The following is a 22,133-nucleotide window of genomic DNA, read 5'->3' as shown; positions in this document are numbered from 1 at the left end:
GTACAGGAAAAGGTATAGTAAGTTCTTGAAATAAAGATAGAAAAAGGGTACTTTTTTCCCTGATGAGTTTGTATCCCATACTATCGTAGAGATTGCTCATTTCTTCTTCAATCAGGAATTCCTCAGGTCCATAGAGGTTTTCTCTACAAGCCTCCTCCGTGATATATCTTGACTCTTTGCCCACTGACTTTGAATGCGTTGGTCTCATCCTCATTGGTTAACTCAACCGCTCCATGCGAGAATACCTCTTTGATTATAAATGGACCGGACCATCATGACTTTAATTTTTTGGGAAAAAGTTGTAGCCGAGAATTGTATAACTAGACCTTCTATCCAACTTGGAGATTCTTCTCGCATAGTCGTTTGTCATGCCAACGTTTTGCGTGCTCCTTGTAGATCTTGGCATTTTCGTATGCTTGAGTTCTCCATTCGTCTAGCTCGATCAATTGAAGTTTTATTGCCTCCCCTACGGTCTTCAAATCAAAATTGAGATTCTTCACTGCCCACATTATTTTGTGCTCCAATTCAAGCGGTAAGTTGCATGCCTTTCCAAACACCAGCGCATACGAGGACATGCCTATAGGTGTTTTATAGGCTATTCTGTTTGCCCACAAGACATCGTCCAACTTCATGGCCCAATCTTTGCATGAAGGATTCACCACCTTCTCTAGGATCAGCTTGATTTCCCTATTGGACACCTCCGCTTGGCCGTTTGTCTATGGATGGTATGCGGTAACGACCTTATGGTGGATATTATACTTGAGCAGAAATTTGTTGATGACGCTATTATCAAAGTGGGACTCCTCATCACTTATTATGGCACGTGGAATGAGTGAAGATATTTTTCTGCAAGAATTTAGAGACTATTGTTGCATCGCTTGCGACGCACGATATCGCTTCAACCCGTTTAGAAACATAATCGACGGCTAACATAATGTATTTGTGACCATTTGATGGTAGAAATGGTCCCATGAATTCTATGCTCCATACATTGAATAGCTCCAATTATAAGATAATATTGATTGGCATCACATTCTTCCATGAAATGTTTCTCGTGCGTTGGCACCTGTCACATTTCATCGAATAGTCTCTCACGTCCTTGAATAAATTCGGCCAAAAATATCAACTTTGTAACACCTTTGCTACTGTGCGTTGACCTCCAAAATGTCCACCATACGGTGAGTCATGGCATTGGGATAGTATGCGCTGGTGAGCAGTCTCTAGTACACATAGTCGCAAGATCTAGTCTAACCCCCTCTTGTAAAGATTTGGCTCGTCCCAATAATAAGATTTACATTCATGCATAAGCCGCCTCTTTTGGTGGGCTGTGTAATTCTCCGAAAATTGTTCACAGACCAGATAATTGACCACATTTGCATACCATGGTAACTCTTCAATTTTGAACAGCTACTCATCTGGGAAGGTTGAGTTCACCTTCGACTGGCTGCGGTCGACTTCCAGATTTTCTAATCTTGATAGGTGGTCCGTAACCTGGTTCTCCGTCGCCTTGCGATCAATGATTTCCATGTTGAATTCTTGAAGGAGGAGAACCCATCGTATTAACCTCGACTTTGCATCTTTCTTTGTCATTTAATATTTAATTGTCAAGTGGTCGGTGTGAACGATCACTTTGGATCCCAGCAAGTAAGCTCTAAATTTCACCAGTGCAAAGATCACATAAATGTTCTTTTTCAATGGTAGTGTAATTCGTTTGGGCAAGGTTTAAGGTTCTACTCGTATATGCGATAAGGTGTAGCATTGTTTTATTCTTTTGTGCTAGCACCGCCCCCATCGCATAACCGCTAGCATCACATATCAGCTCAAACGACTCTGTCCAGTCAGGTGCGGTTATCAATACGTTCTTTAGTATTTGAAATGCGTTGAGGCATTGTTCATCAAAGTCAAATGTTCTCTCGGCCTCCAGTAACGCACTTAATGGTCGAGCAATCTTCGAAAAATCCTTCACAAAACGACGATAAAATCTTACATGTCAAGGACACTCCTGATAGCCTTCACATTTTCTGGTGGTAGAAGCTTTTCAATGGCCTTAATCTTCACTTATCCACCTCCAGCCCATCCTTGGAAACTTTGTGCCCGAGCACAATACCTTCATTCACCATGAAGTGGCACTTTTCCCAGTTCAACACAAGATTTGTCTCTTCACATCTCCTTAGTATCTTCTTTGAATGTTTTAGACAGACTTCATATGTTTGCTCGTAAACTAAGAAGTCGTCCATAAAAATCTCCACTGAATCTTCAAGATACCCAGAGAAGATGGCCATCATGCACCTCTAGAACGTGCTCGGTGCATTGCATAATCTGAACGGCATTCGACGAAAAGCAAACGTTCCATAGAAGTAGATGAATGTGGTTTTCTCTTGGTCTTTAGAAGCAATCATTATTTGGTTGTAACCCGCATACCCGTCCAAAAAGCAGAAGTAATCATTTTCTGCTAGGCGGTCTAGCATCGGGTCAATGAAGGCAATGGGAAATGATCCTTCTTTGTCACCACATTGAGTTTGTGGTAGTCCATGCAGATCTGCCAGCCAGTGATGGTCCTCATTGGTATTAATTCATTATTTGCATTTGGAACTATCGCCATTCCTCCCATCTTGGGCACACATTGCACGGGGCTGACCCAAGTGCTATCGATGATTGGATAAATAATGCTTGTGTCCATTTGACTATCTCCTTTTTCACGACCTCCTTCATTGCAGGGTTTAATCTGCGTTGAGGTTCGATGGACCCTTTTTGGTTTTCTTTGAGACGTATCCTGTGCATGCAATATGCGGGGCTAATTCCTCTTATGCTGCTAGCATCCACCCTATTGCTTTTATATACTTCTTCAGGATGCCGAGCAGCGCATTCTCTTGTTCTTTTTGAGGCGCAGAGGAAATTATCACTGGTAGAGTTTCGTTTTGCCCCATGAAATCATACTTCAGGTGGTCTAGCAAGGTTTTTAATTCCACAGTAGGTGGTTGTTTTAAGGAAGGTTGTTATGCTTTTCTCTCTTTATTCACAGTCAATGTTTCTTCTTGATTTGTCGTTTCCATGATTGCATTGTAGGTTGCTATGGATGCTGTCACATCCTCTCTTTTATCTTCATCTTCGAACTCTTCTTCTTCATTACAACTAGGGTCATTGTCGGAATCTGATTGATCTTCTTCTTTCGGATACTTCATGGCTTTAATAATATCAAACCTGAGCTTCTTTCCATTTACACTCAATGTGATCTCTCCCTTGTACACATCAATTTGGACACGACCGGTGGATAAAAATTGTCATCCCAATATGATAGGTACATCCTTGTCCGCTTCGTAGTAAAAAATGATGAAGTCTACCAGTAAAATAAATTTGTCAACTGAGACCAAGACATCCTTCACCTTCCCCTCTGGATGAACTAGGGACCTACGCCAGTTGAAGAGTCACCATTGTGGGCGTCAGCTACCCCACATTCAATTGTTTAAAAATTGAAAGGGGCATTAAGTTGATACTAGCCTCGAGATCGCAAAGCGCTTGATCTATGTATATCCCGCCAATTGAGCAGGGTATTGTGAAACTTCCAGGGTCGCGCATTTTTGGTGGAATTATGGTGTTTGACTTTTGCATTAACGCCACCTTGTGAACTTTCCTGTGTTCCTCTTCTCTGTCACCATGTTCTTCAGAAACTTAGCATATTTTGGCATTTGTTCAATTGCTTCAATGAAAAGGATGTTAATGTGCACCTATTTTAATATGTCCATGAAGCGATGATACTGCACTTCATCATTTTGCTTTTTCTTAAGTCTCTGAGGGAATGGTGGCAGTTGTACCTTCACTGTTCCCTGTTCCATAGGCTTAGAAGTGGACGCAACTTCTGGTTCCATCATCTCATTTTCTTCCAGTTTCTCTTGTGTCAATGGGGTTTGGGGTTCCATCGCGACTGGATCAGTCCTACATAGCTCCTTCCTCTCTTCCGCTAATGTTTTTCCGCCTCGCAAAATCACAACTTGACATTGCTCCTTTCCTCTATTCCCCGGATTGCAAGGGAGATCAGTTGAACTCGACAACGCCCCTTACAGTCTACTTTTAGGCTCGCCCGCAATCTGTCCTATCTGAATTTTGAGATTGCGGATTGAAGTCGCCTGATTCTGGAGCACTGTCTCGTTCTTTTCTATGTACTGCTTTAATAGGCTCTCCACGGATGAAGACGGCGGCGCTTTGAGCTGCTAGCTTTATTTTGTGGTTGACCGTTTGTTCACAGGAAAAATCCTGGTGGCCCTTCTTTTTTCGTCATCGGTTGATAACTTTGTTCATTTTTCCACGCAAAGTTGGGTTGGTTTCTCTACCCAGGGTTGTAAGTGTTGGAGAAAGGATTGTTCTTCACGAAGTATACAGATTGTAGATTCCTCGGACATTCTTCCATCGGATGGGCTTCTCCATAAGTGGCATAACTTACACTCGTCTAATGGATTGCGTTGACCTGCCCTCTTTGCGTTCCTGGGCTATTGATTGCGATGCCTTGTATCATATTTATCATCGTATTCATTTTATTTTGTAGGGGTGCGATGGACCCATTGTTTACATCACCTTCTTGAATTTTTAATCAATGACTGCTTTCCCTCAAGTCTTCACGAATCTTCGAAATGCGATCAAGGATATTTTTAGCCTCATCATACGTTTTGTCGAGCAGACCTTCAGCTACTGCCGCATTGACAGCCATCTGCGATACAGGGTTCAAATCGTGATAAAAGATTTCCATTTGGAGACAGTCAGATAGGCCATTGTGCGGAGAATCTTGCACCAACCTCTTAAACCTCGCCCAAGCATCGCTGAGTGATTCGTCAATATCTTGTTCAAAATTTGTAATCAACTTCCTTCTTCTTGCATTCTCAGTCGGGGGAAGTATTTCTTCATGAACTTCTCTACTACTTGTTCCCAAGACGTTATCTCCCCTTGTTCGAGAGAATAGGCCCACTTCCTTGCTTAGTGGCATAGGGAAAATGAGAACAACGTTAGTCGAACTTCTTCAGCTGAGATGTTTGGGAATACAAAAGTATTGTAGATTTCAATAAAACTCTGGAGATAGGCGTGTAGATCCTCGTTACGCCTTGCACTAAACTATCTAGCCATCTGAATCATCGGCAACATAACCGGCTTCATCTCAAACTCGATCCATCTAGATCGGGCCTCATGATTCCTAGGGAGAAATCATAGAGGATGGGTGACGCATAGTCCCGGATGGGTCTATTGCGGTCGTTCACCATGAGAATGGGGTTTTCCATGATATTGTTCTCGTTTGCTGCTCTGTCTTTCGGTTGTTCCGCCATGTTGGGATTTCTCTCTTGTTGTTGTCGGCGGTTGTTTCTTCGTCTTCTTCTAAATGTTCTTTCAATCTCTAGGTCGTAGTTAGGCTCAGGAACATGTCCTTCACTCATATGACACCCGCTACTTCCCCTACCAAAGGAGAGGCACTGCATAGAGGTCGAAAGCTACAAAGAAAATCAAAAAGTTACTGTTAACGCAATATGTACTACCATAGTCCCCGACAACGGCACCAAAAACTTGATGCATTGTGAATGTGATGAAATAATAGTGTATAATTACGATGATGATTTATTTTTGCACATGCAAGTTTTCCTAGTAAAACCCAAGTATAAATCTCACTCGGTTTCCAAGTAAGTCCAGAGTCGAACACAGGGACTACTAAGATACTATGCGAAGTAAAATTGATTCCTTTGCGGTGGCAAAAATAAATAAGTTCGATTGATGTTTGTTTTAAGTATAAATCCTATGCGGCAGATGCAAGTGAAAAGTTAATGAAGTCAAGAATTACAATGAGTATACGGTGAACGGGTTGAGAAAGGATTTAGCTAACACTTCCTAAGATTGCATTCAAGCTATGTGATCATGCTACACACACACAACAGCATGTCATCTCTCAATGCAAATGTCATAGTTCATATTTCTAAGACGCATGCGATGTATACGATAATGTCGATAGGACTTATGTCTAAGCCTCTATTCTTGTCTATGCGATGATGAATGATACACACATACACAAGGTGACCGCATACTATCATGTCCTATTTCTAGGTAGCATGCGATGCATAATAGCAAACATAACTTATCTCTAAACTTCTACCTCTTGCTTATGTGGTTCTAATCTGACTCTTTCAAACCTAGATTCTAACCTGACTCTCTCAAGTCTAGGTTCTTTCTTTAAATTACTCTCTCAAGTATCTCTAAAGGGTGAAGGACGCATATATAAGATAAGATGATCGCGTAAAATGAAGATCTTAGGTCATGCTAGCTAAGTACTTCTCAACCCATTCGAAAATTTAGCTACTCATGCGAAATATGAAGAGATTGAACAGATGTTGAGATGAGAATTCCATTTTATAAATAAAGTCAGAATACAAAACAACAATGGAAAGCAGGGATAAGAAGTCCGGTAGCAATGTCTTGCTTCCCGTGGCTTTTACACTGTCTTTTTACTCTACTATGTCCAGAAGAATATCCTTGCTTTCGCAAACGGCCCTCTCTTCATTTATTGCGCCTCCCGGCAGTCTTTCGAGCTATCCAGGAGTGATCTCTCGGCGTCTTCTTCTCTTCACTCACCTCTGCCTATAAGTATAAGAATAACTACAGACTAACGACTAACTATTTGTATATGATCTATTTTCTGTATTTGGCGAGCTGTGTCGAACTTCTTCTTTTACGGTGGCCTTCGGTATTTATAGAGATCAAGGTGAAGAAGCTTGTCTTTCTAATGATTGCAATGATGGAAGGTCATTAAATCTTCTGTTTGATGCGCTGATTAATGGTCACCGAAAAGTTGAATGTACTTGCTATAGTGTGCCGTTAACGGTCTGTCAACTAAATTTGGATTCAACCGTCATTAGCTTTCTGTCCCATCATGATTTATTATGCTTTCACTTTGATGCGTCGTCTTTATGTGGCCACCTTCTTAAGCATATTCTCTCGAGCGCATATGATCGCATGGCTTTGCGGTCGCAATCTTGCAGTGCGTGCGGACGCCGAATTCCTTGGATCGCAACTTCACTTGCGGCAATGCATTTTTCCTACACAAAATAAGTAAATTAGTTGTTTTAATGCGATGGGCACATGCGATCGCAATATTCTCAATTTAATGCTTTTGGACATGATTTTGTATATTTTTATCGTCGTATTCCCTCATTATTTTACTCATTTGCACTGTAATAACGTGTGTTTCTGGCCATTATCATGCCACTACATATGAGCTATCCCACCCACAAGCCTTCTCGTGCCCACTTTAGGACTTGGCCTCGAGACTCGCAACATACGCATGGAAAAAGCTTCAGCATCCTGTTGCCTCCACTAACAAGGGATATCTTTTCATCCCACACAACTCAGCTGTAACCACAACCATAACACATACTCTCTAGCACACATCAAGATGCACCTCTCAAGATGATGCTCGTAAGCCTACCACCAAACATCACACATCGTGGCATCGATTCACACCTTAACATAGTCGAAAAACAAAACACAACCCTCTCTATCATCGACACTACACTTCAGCCAACTCACTGGCCACCTCATGTGTCGATGCTGCGAAGATGCTTCTCTTGCTCTTGATAAAACTTCTTCTCTTTCCCTGAACTACCAGATTGTTGGTCATCTCCAACGCGCACTAGCCAAACAACTGTGAAGCCACCCCACTTAAGCATGTGGAATGACTTAAGGGACACATTGGCTCCATACAAAGGAAGTATTTTCTTAGGGGATAACAACCCATTCTTGCGAGTTGCTTCCCAATCACTTGGCTCTGCTAGCCATGACGTCCTCCCATATGGACTCTTGATGCACAACTACACTTTACCGGCTCATGTCTCCCTGACCCCCGGTTCTTCTGCATGCAACCATTAGTACCATCCCTCTTGTAGTAATGGTTCTTTTGAAGGCACCCTACCTGGTACACCTTCTGTGCTTCTTCTAACCAACGGAACACCCAACCTCTTGGCAAATGAGCTTGGTTTTTAGTCAATGATGGGACGAATTTCCCGACATTGTGAAATCTGGCTTCAACCCACACACTGTTTCTGATACTGACTTATATATGCCATACAATTGGCACACTTGACGCAACTGTGAAGTCTTCAATTCAACCCTCGGGTCTTTTCTCTCTATCTTGTTCGAATCCACTAAAAAGAGTGGCCCTGATAACAAATGTCACGATCATTCTTCTCCAACCGTGCAACACCATGATTCACCCATGATCATGGTCAGCCTTAAGTCATGCTCAAGTCCCAATTCACTTTTTTCTCGACTCTTTGAAGCTTCATTGGACCTTAGGCGAGCTTATTCCATGCTCGACCAAACTCAACTCCTGCAGAAATGAACTTCATTCAGCCATACACGTCGCCTGTATGTGTATTTTCCCTCACGTGTGACTTTAGGCGACTCGCCTCTACTCTAGGCCAAGTTCTGAGGCTCGACCTTGCCCATATATGTGGCTATGGTCATCACAATGCAACCTCGCATCACTCTTCATCATCTTGGTTTCCAACGACACATCTTCCACACTTCTACATCATTTTGAAACTTTACCAGGACGAGTTCTGACCCTTCATTGGGCCAAAACAGGCTTATAACCCTCTACCGGGGTTCACCGATTGATTCAAACACTTGTAGGGGCTTTCCAGACATAATAATGCTTACTAGACTCTACCAGCCCACTTTAGCGCCTACCGGGCTTCTATCGGCCTAATGGTCTCTTGCTGGGCTCTACCAAACCATCGCACTGCTTATCGAGACCATTCGAGCAATTATCGTGCAAATCGAGAACTATCGAGTCCCACTGATGCTTTAGGATGCCATTCCGAGTGTCGGGATGTCATCAACATTCTCTCTCCTTCTCAGACACGCTTATCGAGAACCATTATCAATCAACCCATGAGCAACAATCCAACTCGGGACTTCCCAAACATCCCTCCATCTGGACATAATCGAGACTTAGGCCCTTCCAAGCCATTGTCGAATCAAAATGGCATATTGGGTGCTACATCGAACCTCTGGTCCATAGGAAGGGGCGCAATGCCAACACACTCGTGACAATTGACACTGTCCATGAGATCCCATTCTTGATGGAAGACGCCCAAGACACTTGTCTTGTAACGCTCGCCCACGCCATGATACATGCATGTGCCATGGGGTAGCTCACTTAGGCCACGGGGCCCAGGGGTGGTGGAGAGCTGACACCACACCTGCCCCTATAGTGTATTCTGAACATTTTCCTCCTTGCCACCCATGCATATCAAATGTGGCGAACTGTCACTCGCCAACGTAGAGCGCTCGTTTGAACTTCGATTGACATGAAATTTGACGTGCTTGCATATCTTATCAATATGCATCTAACTCTAGAGCCGCTCGTCCAAACTCGAGACGGAACCCCACCTTCCGAGGTCATAGTCTGGGGCCCTATCTAGCCTCCCACAGAGCTTATCATTGACACCACCAATGACACAGTTGCTTGTCTTTCTGCTTAATGTTCAACAGGGTATGCTTGCCCACTTATATTGGTCTGTTGGATGATGCAACGTCCTCCTTGGTTGCATCACGACACTTCTCTTGGCCCTCTATCTTTGCCAGATGTGTCGACACTCATGTGTTACTACTGCACTGTCTACACAAGTAGGGTCACAATCTACTATCTCAAAGTTAGATTGTGACACACTACGCGCATCGATAAAAAAGTTTCCTATATTGCAGTAGTATGGACAAATTTACACTTTTAAAAATAAGGTGACACCCACTTATATTAATGTGGGTTCCAAAGTAAATTTATAGTGTGAACACAAATAGTATGATTACTTATACTATAGTACTAGAAAAATTCCCCACGTTGACTCGCACGTGGCGGTATTTTCTCGAAAAAATTTCAGTAATGTGAGAGTATGAAAAATTATCCATACACCGTCCATATATTGTGTGCCATATCAATCCTTTTAAAAATAGAGTGAAATCTATGGACATTAATATAGGGTCACTAGAATTCATGAAGGCAAATCTATATACTTTGAACAAAAAGAGTATGATATTCACATTAATACTAGAAACTTTTTTCTCATATAATATAAATACGTGACATGCTCGTCTTTTGAAGAGATGAATTTATTTCGAGAATTTTATTTTGATAAATATTTCGAAAACAATAACATTTTCTGTCATGTAATATAGATTGAATTTGAGTGCCCCATTTGTAATTTTGAGATTGAATTTGAGATCTAAGAACTACAATGCTAAAAGATCTGAAAATCCTTGTTTTCTATTTAATATTTTTTATATATATTTTACTTTGATATATCTCATCTTTCTGTAGAGCGATGGTGGTCGATTAAGTGATCCAGTAGGGTTCTTTTAAAAAAAAATAATTGAAAACTATGGCAGTATTAGAACAATTTTTTAATCCTTATTGGGGACACAAAGGTCCAGGATATTTTTTTCCTATTCTAGTCGTTTTGACCTAGTCAAACGGAAATTCTCTCTAATTTTCATTTCATCTTCTTTTTCTTCTTCTTTTTTTCAGTTATGTTTTTCATTTTTGTTAATGTTGTTTTCTATTATTTCATTTTCTTTTTTCCTCACTATTTTTCATTTTTAAATTTTGTTTATTTTTCCTCTTTTTTATTTTTAAATTTTTTTATTAAGATGGTAAATATTTTTATATTTGAATGAAAAATAAAATGTTGAATCCTTAAATCTGGAAAAGTAATTTGATTTCAGTCCATAGTTAGAAAATGAATTTCTTTTTTTTAATATAATTTAGAATCTAACAATCATTAAAGCATAGACTGTTATAAAATATGTTCAGTTGAAGTTACTTCTTATAAAAATCCACTATTTACCCATGATATAATTTAAAAATAAAATATCCTTATTCATTATTAGACGATATAGAGGGTTTTTTTTTGTTTTTTTTTTTGTTTTTTTTTTTTATTTTTTTGAAAATTTAGATAATCAAGACATTTGGATGCCTGAAATTATAGATGCTCAGGATTAGATATGTTCGAAATATTTAAGGAGTCGTTTGTTTCGCAGACATCCTAGATTTCCATGTAGTGTGCATCTGGATTATCGTATTTATTTTTCGATAATGTGAGATGCTCCGACATCTGAAGATTCCCAGACATCCTAAGGTACTCGGACGGAGGGCATCTGGAGAGTTTGGATGTCCTCCTAAAACATGAACTTTCCAAATTCCCGAGTTGAGGACATCTCCATTTTACTCTTTTGTCCTTCTGTTTTATTTTATTTTACATATATATATATCTATTAATTTTCATTTGCATTATATAATTAAAATAAATACGGTCAACTATGTATATCATATATTTTTAGTTATATTATAATTCTTATTATTTTTTAACAATATATTAAAATTTAAATTAATATTTATTTTTATAAAAAAATCTTAAATTATGATATATTATTTTGTTGAGAAAAATAACATATAAAAATAATATAAAATGTATTAATTTTAAAAGAAATTCAAATTGATAAAAACAAATATGTTATATAAGTTCAAATTATATCAAATTAATTATAAAGTAATAAATAGTCGTAAGGGCATTCTTGGAACTCTATGTAAATTTAAAACATTCCCAAATAGAAATCTTAGGAAACAAACATCAAAATATTCATAGATATCTGCAAAAATACTTTTACAAAACAAACATGATAATCCAAAGATATTAGACATCTATGATTCCAAATATATTATTTCAGGCATCTAAGATTTTGGTTATCTATATTTCTAAAAGAAACAACCCTTAAATAATCATTTTTTAGGATCATTTTTTATATAATTGAAAGTACTTGGATAATTATATTTTTTTTTATGATTTATACTTGGGAAATATCTTAAATTTGTATAACATATTTATTTTTAGTAATTTGAATTTATTTTTAAATTAATATAGCATGTATTATTTTATATGTTATTCTTCTCAACAAAATAATATGTTGTGGGTGAATTTGGACCTAATGAAATAGGGCAAAAATAAGGAATAAATAAGTGAAGATAAATACAAGATAATGTGAACTTAATTCAAATAAATCCAAGTGTCAGCTCAATTATCTTGCCGTATATAATCCTAACTTATTAGGATTAGGAAAGACTCATTTCATCCTTCGCATAAGAGGAAAAGATAAACTCTATCTCATTCTCTCTATAAATAAATTATTATATCTCCATAGAGATAACTTGATATAATATTTAGATCTTAACCTAGAATTTAAAACTTTTGACGTCTTCTATTATTGAGTTCTTATCGCTAACTTTGGTGCTGTAGTCATTTTTTGTTTTGTTTTGCAGGTCCTATCTTCCCCAAATTACAAATTCTCAGTTGTTGTCATGTGAAGGCAAAGTGCATTTAATATTTATTTTTTTTATAAAAATAAATATTAATTTTAATTTAATTTGAATATTGACAGGCCCGAAACTTACATTGTTAATAAGTTTCAAACTTGATCAAAAGAAAATTTGTATATACCGAACTACTCCTATTACTACTGAAACGTAGCAATAGTGGTAAGTTTGAGCCGATCCGTAGGGAAGCGCGATTTATTTCGTTAAGTTAATTTCCTAACTAGAGCGTTGAATGGGGGTTTTTAGTACGAAAAGATAAATGTGTGAAATTAAAATAAAAGAGGTAAATATAATCTAAAATAGGAGTCTATCTAATTTCTAGAGCTAGAGAGAGTCTCCTATGCAATTTTTCTCATTAGACATCAATTAATTACATTGAATCTGTCAACCCCTCAACTATTAGAAAATCTAGTAGCCCAATTAGCCAAATTCGATATTAAACCAAATTAGCCCTAATTCAATTTACAACTCTTCCTTCTAAGTGACATAAAAGTTAAAATTGAATTGCATTACAAAAGGGTTTAATTGTTGAGACATGCTACAAGCCGGAAAAGCCATATCTTATAGCATGATTTATTTAGGAAAAACTATACTAGGGCATACATAAGTTTGATCAGAAAAAGTCTAGACTTTACACATGCGATCCAAATATGTACAACTAAATCAATCAATATATGCATAGGCTATGACGATTTTGCAAACAAGAATGTCAATAAACTAATTTGTCAGATCAATTTATAAAAATTCCATTAAGATTCAATCAATTCAACCCAAAGAGTTCACAACAATTCAGGTAAATTAATTAAAAGACCTTCAAGAAATTAAACATAGAGCTCTTGTTCAAAGAAATTAGATAGAAGTTACCTCTTAATTCATAGACAAATCCGAGGTACACATCCAATCCATCGATTACAACCCAAAACAAAAATAAAAACTAACCTAAATATACTAAAATATGAAGGGAAAAAAAGAAGATTGAAGCATAACTTCTGCCTCTATAAGTTCAGCCCCCAAAATTCAACATATTTTGGCCCAAAGATGAAAGGGGTATTTACAGAAATTATCGCAGTATCGTAACGCTAGGAAGAGCTTTGCAATGCTGGCGTTGTGCAAACTTCGGAGCGTTGCAACGTTGTAGTAGTATTGCAACACTGCACATTCTGTCTTATAGCATCAGGCGAGCGTCAGACAAGCATCAGGCTAATGTTAGACAAGCATTAGGCTAGCATTGCAACCTGTGATAGTGGCATTTTCATCATTTCTGCTCTTTTGATGCCCAGATGTTCAAATCACTTCTAAATCTCTTCAAATTAACCCTGTTCTTCACCAAACGATTAATTCTACCTCTTGATTACTTGATACCTACAAAATCAAGAAATAAATACATAAATTTGATAACAAGCTCAAAGTAAGCTAGGAATAATAGTTTTTTTTAGAGTTATCAAACACCCCTAACTTAATTCTTGCTCGTCCAAAGCAAGATACAGATATACAGTCAAATAAAATATAAGATAATCAAAGATATGTCAGCTTAATTTGCAAGGTTGTTACTTCAATTTCAACAGTCAATTAGAATGAAATTTGAAATCAATAACGAAAATCAATTATGATCAATCAATGAAGTACAAGTTTAAGAATGGATTTTATCTATTCGTGCATGAGTGAGCCTAGAGTCTTGTTAGTTAAGCTTGCACGGTCCGAAAAAGTTATAAAAGTCTTCATCCCATTTTCCTCTAGCCTGGTTCAATTATCAACCTCCGACATACCACACTTGCAAAGTGAGGGCAACTCTAAGACAAGGGTACCTAAACACACACACATAAAACATAGAGGGTATTTATTTTACCTAGAGGGCTAGCTTTCACACCCCACCGCCAAAAACCTATCCACTCTTTTTTCGCGGGGCCCTAACTAGACAAGGCGGAGGTAGCTCTTTTCACCTCTATCAATGGACACACGCACACTATTTTTTTGCAGGCACATCGGCTTATGCCTCATTTTTTTTATTTTGCATTTTTTTATCTTATTTTTTTTCAACTGACTTTTTTTTTTTTTATTTCACTGTAGGCCCTATCTTATCCACTTTATCTAGTTTGGCTATATAACAAACTGATGGAACTCGAGATATATGCAGCGGAATTAGGATATAATTACACTCTAATTGCTTTTAATTAAAAGGAAATTATGCATGCAATTGAAGGAAAAACAGTAATTAAAAAGGGATGAGATACAAGCTTTGTAGCTCCCGAACAACGCCTTTCCTCGTCGAATCTCGACCCGAACTCTTTCGGACCACCACTAGAATTGACCTACTATCCTCTGGACTCATAACCGAGTTGTAGGACCCGGTGGATGAAGAACCCCGAGAGAGAGAAAAGAGATGGAAAAAAGGAATGAATTTGGGTTTTGGTTTGGGTTTTCTTTTTGAACATCACATAAAGAAAAGAGGTTTTTTTATTCAGCCCACATTAGAAAGCAAAATTGGCAAATTGTTAAAAGTCTTTAATTTAAATTCAAAAGTTCATTTTATAGAAAAAAACAATGCAACAATTGCATGAACCAAATCCATAAAAACCCAACACCTATAATCCACTATCTTAGTGGGCTTAATGTCTCCACTATAAGCCAACACCTAGACCATTATTTTGTTAGTGGAATTATCCAACAAAAGTTTGGATTTTCCCACTAACTTTAGTCAAAGGGCAAAATAGTCATTTGGTCAAATTCGAACTTTGACCAAAAAGTCAACATTTTGACTTTTTATGATTTTTTTCGTGTTAACTAATTTTGACCTTCTGAGCATGAATCCACATTTATTTTCTCAAAATTCAAATCACATTAAAATGTAAGGTCGGTTAAAGTTTGAATTTTTAAAGTCAAAAGTCAACTCTTTGACTTAAATTCAAATCACATTTGAATTTAAGGTTAATCAAAGTTTGACTTTCCAAAGTCAAAAGTCAACTCTTTGACTTCTTACATCTTTGACCATTTTCATTATTTCCGAGCTTCCAAATATGAACGTATTAATATTCTTGATATTTAAATCAAATTTAAATATTAAAGCTGTATCTCTAAACTAAAAAACCCGACCACTATATCACATATACTTGTCGGTTTCTCTCTCTTCACCTAATTCGAACAATTCGAATCATTCTAACATACTGTTCTAAGTTTATTCCATATGAGCTAGTAGGGAAACTAATGGACCTATAGATCATGGGTTCCAACGATCCGAGATTAGCTAGCTAAACTCTTTAGACGGAGCTAATCAACATTCGTTAACTAACAGGTCATTCCACTATAATCCCGTAGTTGCACTTCCCTCACTATAGATTTGTGTCTATTTGATATAATCATGATTAGTAAGCTAATCCTTCATAGATTGTTCAATCTCGGCTGGATCATAAAAACCATTTTACCCCCAAAACTACATCTTGTTCTTTAAGTTCCACTGATCCTCTAATGAACAATTGGTTTAAGGTCCAACCTATAAACTGAATCCCTCTCAGGCCAAGGAGAGGGTGGGGCCCCTTGTTCAAGACCTGGATTCAGTACTAAAGGGAACAACCTATTTACTATCCCTATAACGGGTAGGAATGAATTTCGTCTTGCACCCTATGTTCCCAGCTATCCACTCGATCTTACCCCGAAATGGGAGGCTTATTGGGCCAGCGATGATGAGCTGCCCTCACCTATGCAAATCTAAGGATAATTCTGAGTAAACAGGAGTTCATAGTTAGCTCAGGATTAAGATTAAGTTATCTAGGTCATCAATTAACGAAATAGTCAGTTTTATACATAAAATGACATTTAGAACGTAAAAAGTGACTATTTCATGGTACAGTCTTATGTAAACTCATTGCATAGGATGCCCCTACTCACATATCTCTATATGAACGATTTAGAATCACATCGTTTGTACTAACTACAAAGTGGGCCGCATCCATAGTGTCCCTAGAATAAGGCGCCTAACCTTATTCATATACTATAGACCATTTTAGCTATATATTTGAACTTAATCCATCTTTATGTCACTACATAAAGTTCAAACTACATTAAATAGCCTCAGGACCTTAGTTCAATAGAGTCTAGGTCTACGAAGTTTGTAAACTAGGACAAGTGGGAGAACTTTTGGGTATATCCCTTAGTTTATTGTATTCATATGTTTATTGTACTCATATGTTTCTCACTTAAATTCAACATTGTGATACTCCACTAGGAGTTTTTAGTCCAAGTGAGAGTTTTTTGGATTTTATGTCATAAAGCTCATAGTTTGTAATTTAATAAACATATTCTGTTTTGCTTTTTGATAAAGTTGTTATTGAAATTGTAATCTTGAATCTAATAAACTAAGGTCCTGGGGCTATTTGAACTTGATCCATCTTTATGTCACTACATAAAGTTCAAACTACATTAAATAGCCCCAGGACCTCAGTTTATTGGATTCAAGATTACAATTTCAATAAAATCATTATCGGAAAACAAAAATGAATATGTTTATTAATTTACAAACTATTAGTTTTAAGACATAAAATCCAACAAACACCCACCTGGACTAAAACTCCTAGGGAAGTATCACAATGTAAAATTTAAGTGAGAAACATATGAGTACAATAAACATATGAATACAATAAACGAAGGCATATACCCAAAAGTTCTCCCACTTGTCCTAGTTTACAAACTTCGTAGACCTAGACTCTATAGATGACCTTCAAACACTTTAGCCTTGAGGGCCTTTGTAAAAGGATCAGCAATGTTTTACTCAGAAGATATATGGGTTACTACAATGTCTCCACGATGTACAATCTCCCGGATCAGATGGTATTTGCACTCAATATGCTTGCCGCGCTCGTGGCATTTTAGTTCTCTTGAATTTGCAACTGCACCACTATTATCACAATATAGGGTGATAGGCAGATACATATCTGGAACGACTTCCAAATCTATCAAGAATTTCCTCAACCATACTGCTTTCTTTGGTGCTTCACAAGCAGCTACGTATTCAACTTCCATTGTGGAATCCGCAATACAGTTTTGTTTCACACTTCTGCACACTACTGCTCCTCCGTTAAGAGTGAACACTAATCTAGATGTAGACTTTCTAGCATCTTTATCAGTTTGAAAATCAGTGTCAGTGTATCCAATAAGGATCAAATCCTTAGTACCATACACGAGTATGTAGTTCCTCGTTCTCTTAAGATACTTGAGGATATTTTTAACGGCAGTCCAATGATCATATCTAGGATTGGACTGATACCTACTGACTATCCCTATTGCGTAGCATATGTCAGGTTTAGTACATAACATTGCATACATCAGGTTCCCTACTGCGGAAGCATAGAGAATGCATCTCATATCCTTAACCTCTTGCGGTGTCTTAAGACATTGATCCTTTGACAAATGAATTCCATATCTGTAAGGTAATAGACCTCTTTTGGAATTCTGCATCTTATACCTAGACAACATTTTGTATATATATGTTGCTTGAGACATGACTAGTATTATGTTCTTGTGGTTCCGAATAATCTGAATCCCGAGAACATACTGCGCATTTCCAAAATCTTTCATTTGGAATTGCGTTGCTAGCCATTTCTTGATGTTAGTTAGGTAACCTACTTCATTCCCAATAAGTAGAATATCATCAACATATAAAACTAAGAACGCTATAGTAGAATTGACGATCTTCTTGTAAACACAAGGCTCGTCAACATTCTGTACAAAGCCATAAGATTTTATCGCAGTATCAAATCTTATATTCCAAGATCTAGAAGCATTTTTCAACCCATAAATGGATTTTTGAAGCTTACAAACCTTTTATTCTTGACCCTGTGCAATAAACCCCTCTGGTTGAGCCATATAGATACTCTCCTCAAGATCGCCGGTTAGAAAGGTTGTCTTCACATCCATCTACCAAATTTCATAATCATAAAAGCTGGAAATGGATAAGAGTATTCTAATCGACTTAAGCATGGCAACAGGAGAGAAAGTTTCTTCATAGTCCACTCCCTCTCTCTGGGTATAACCCTTTGCCACAAGTCGAGCCTTAAAAGTCTGTACTTTACAGGCTTGGTCTCGTTTTCTCTTGTAGATCCACTTACAACCAATTGGTTTTACATCATTTGTTGATCTACAAGTTTCCAGACAGAATTGAAGTACATAGACTCAATTTTGAGGTCCATGGCTTTGACCCATTGATCACGATCCACATATTTTATCACCTATTTATAGGTCGATGGATCCTCTATGCCGTCATCAGGTATGATGACTTGTGTTTCTGTTAAACCCAAGTAATGGTCAGGCTGATGAACAACCATCTCACTACGTTGAGGCATTCTCAACTCTTGAGAAGGATGTGACTGACCAGATGTACTAGTTTTATCTACTACTTTAGTAGATGAACTAGCTTTATCTGTAGCATTTTTGGAAATTTCATTCAATAGTACTCTACTGCGAGGTTGATGACTTCTTATGTGGTTTTCCTCTAAGAATGTGGCATTTGTCGATAAAAATACCTTATTCTCTTAAGGATCGTAAAATAGACCAACTTTTATTTCTTTTTGATGACCTACAAATAGGCATAGTTTTGAACGACGTTCCAATTTTTTAGGATTTTGCACCAACACGTGTGTCGGGCATCCCCAAATCCTAAAGTGACGTAAACTACCTTTACGCCCTTTGCATAGCTCATAGGTGTTTCTGAAACACTTTTAGAGGGAACGTTATTCAAAATATAAATAGCAGTTTCTAATGCATGTCCGCAAAAGGAATCAGGTAACTCAGCAAAGCCCATCATTGAGTGAACCATGTCCAACAAGGTTCTGTTTCTTCTTTCAGATACACTATTCTACTGAGGCATATTAGGTGCAGAGAGTTGTGACTTGATTCCATGTTCTATGTTCTATAATATAGTCCTGGAATCTTAAGTCCATGTACTCCCCACCTCGATCTGATCGTAGTGTCTTAATTATTTTACCTAACTGGTTCTTAACCTCAGCCTTATATTTCTTGAACTTTTCAAAAGAATCAGACTTGTGATGCATTAGGTAAATATGACCATACCTTGAATAATTATCAATAAAATTGATGAAATATTCATACCCACCTCGTGCTTTGACATTCATCGGTCCACAGAGGTCCCAATGTATGAGCTCTAAGGGTATTGTGGCTCTAAGACCTTTTCCAGTAAAAGATCTCTTAGTCATTTTTCCCTCAAGACAAGACTCACATGGAGGTAAAGAATTGTCTTCTAACTGATTTAGGAGTCCATTCTTAACCAATCTCTCAATCCTATTGAGATTTATGTGACCAAGTTTTAAGTGTCATACATAGGCATTAGAAGAAACTTTTTGTCTTTTATTCTGAGTTTCGTCTATTCTAAACATCTTAGTATTTAAGAAAAATTTTGTTTTAGTTGGTCTTAACTTATATAAGTTGTTTTCAAGATAGCAGAACAAATTTGAATACCTTTTCTGAAAATGAACGCTTCATTAACTTCAAAAGATATTTTATACATTTGTTCCATAATACAACCGAATAGATATTAAATTCTCTCTTCATAAAGAGGTGCATACAAAACATCTTTTAAGTATAATATATCTATCGTCGAAAAAAAAATTTCAAGTTTCCACTTGCTTTTGGCGGAGCCAAACTCTCATGTTCCAACCTTGAGGGTGATCTCGCCTTCTTCAAGCTTTTCCAGGAAGACTTATTTTTCCTGAAAAGAGAAGCAAATATGATTAGTGGCTTTTGAAATCCAATATCTAGGTGAGGTATACTCTACTAAACATGTCCTCACAACTAGTAAATCATATTTTATCTTGTGCTTCTTAGGCAGGGGCCTAAGACATTCTTTTCAGTTAAGACAAATCTCAGGTCATCTATTACTAGTGTTGTTCAGATTGTTTCCCCATGTGAAGTAATTTCGTCGTTTAGTTTTCCCCTCCTCCGGAAGGCTAAGAGTTTAATCTATGAGAGCTAGTCATACTGAAAAAAAAATATCCTTTTTAGTAAAAAAACATTAATCTTTTAATCCAATCAAGTTTAGCAAAAAAAAAAAAAAAAAAAACAATTACCTTCATTATTATATATTTACAAATGATATTCAACGGTTTTTAAATAACCTTTCCACCCGAGGATATATGACTTATTTCTTCCGTTGAACTTAAGACTATTTTGACCTAGATACTATCACCAGAAATAACTTCTATCCTACTAGTATCAGTTTATCGCTACTTTTGTCAGAATTTTATAAACATTTAATAATTCTCGTAAGTGTGACCCTCTATTTTTTAGAACCTCAAAAAATCGGAAATCAGTATGCCCGAAGTTGAAAAGACAAGAATGAAAAATGGACCTGAGAGACCCCTATAATTTCTAATTTGTGGAGTTTCCGGAATCCATACAGCCCTGCTGATTGGTAGGTTGCTCCAAGGCAAGACATGCAAGGCGCATTATAGGAATCCTCATGTGGCGACCTAATGGAAAGAGACCGTAGGATGCTTTGACACCTTTCCTATCTCTTCCTCCCACTTATATGAACATCAACTTCCCCTATATCACCTTGGTATTGAACTCTGCAAATACTCCTCCGAAATGTAGTTCCGCTCCCAGGGAGGCCAAAGCCAAGAATGAATCTTCACGGTGCTGAACTCTTAGGGAGCTAGAGCTAAAAGTACATTACTTTTCTCCAGTTGAAGTGTTCTAGACGGTTAGAGTATAAAATACTTAGCGATACATTTCAGCTAACTAAACATATCTTAAGTTTAGGTGATTCATCCCAATATAACTTTTATACTAGATTTTTAACCTACAGTGTCTAGGTGGTAAACAAATTTTATTACCTCACACCGCTCACGCATGCTCATAAAATTGGTTTAACCTAACTCAGGCGCCGGCTCGATCTCCAGGTAGTAGGTGTTCTGTGAACTGTCAACTTAAAAACCTTCAACCTTAGTCATCTTATCTGACTTTTTGCCAAGATCTTGCCGGGTGAGTTTTCTTGTAACTTTGGTTTTACAAGATATCGACCTATTTTCTATGAAAATTGGGATTGCTCGATGGTTAACCTTAAATGAGCATGCATCTTATCTTTGTTATAAATTTTAGAAGTCTAGTTATTTTATAAAAATTATAAAATAAATTATAATAATTATAACCCTAGAGTATTCATCTATAACATGCTTCCTTCAATCAAACATGCTTTAATATAACACTTATTAAAAATAAGCATGCATAGTATATATATAACACTTATAAGATATAACAAATGCATGTCACATGCTTTTCCTATGGTGGGGTTTTAAAACTATATGGCATACTATATGCACACATAATCAAACAACATTATACATCACATGTATAATAGGTAAACAACACTAAAGTGAACCGATTTTGGCATTAAAAACAAACAAATAACTAATTTATTACAAAATTCAGCAACCAGCTTCTCGGAATCGGCTTCAAACACTTTGAACCATCTTGAACCGGCCAAAAAAACTCTTGAACCGGCCCAAAAATCCAAAAACCAAGTTGAACCGGTCAAACCGGCTCAACCAGGTCAAACGGACCGGTCCAGACAATCTGGACTGACTGGTCAACGTTCGCTGGCGCGATAAACGGAAGTGCGGGTGGGTCGGGCGAACGAAAAGCGGGTCGGGGGTCGCGGGTGAACGGTGCACGCAAGGCACCTTTGGGCGAATTGGATCAGATCAGGTCGCGGGTCGCAGGCATGCAAAGCCAG

At 37.5% G+C, this 22,133-nt stretch overlaps 1 pseudogene; it reads left to right on the top strand.

Moving 5' to 3' along the window:
- Positions 1 to 8,733: 8,733 nt before the first annotated feature.
- LOC120076144 overlaps positions 8,734 to 22,133 on the top strand; it is a 28,257-nt pseudogene continuing 14,857 nt past the window's right edge.

Source organism: Benincasa hispida, chromosome 4, assembly GCF_009727055.1.
Source record: "Benincasa hispida cultivar B227 chromosome 4, ASM972705v1, whole genome shotgun sequence".
Lineage (NCBI taxonomy): Eukaryota > Viridiplantae > Streptophyta > Magnoliopsida > Cucurbitales > Cucurbitaceae > Benincasa > Benincasa hispida.
This window is presented reverse-complemented; position numbering and strand designations above follow the sequence as displayed.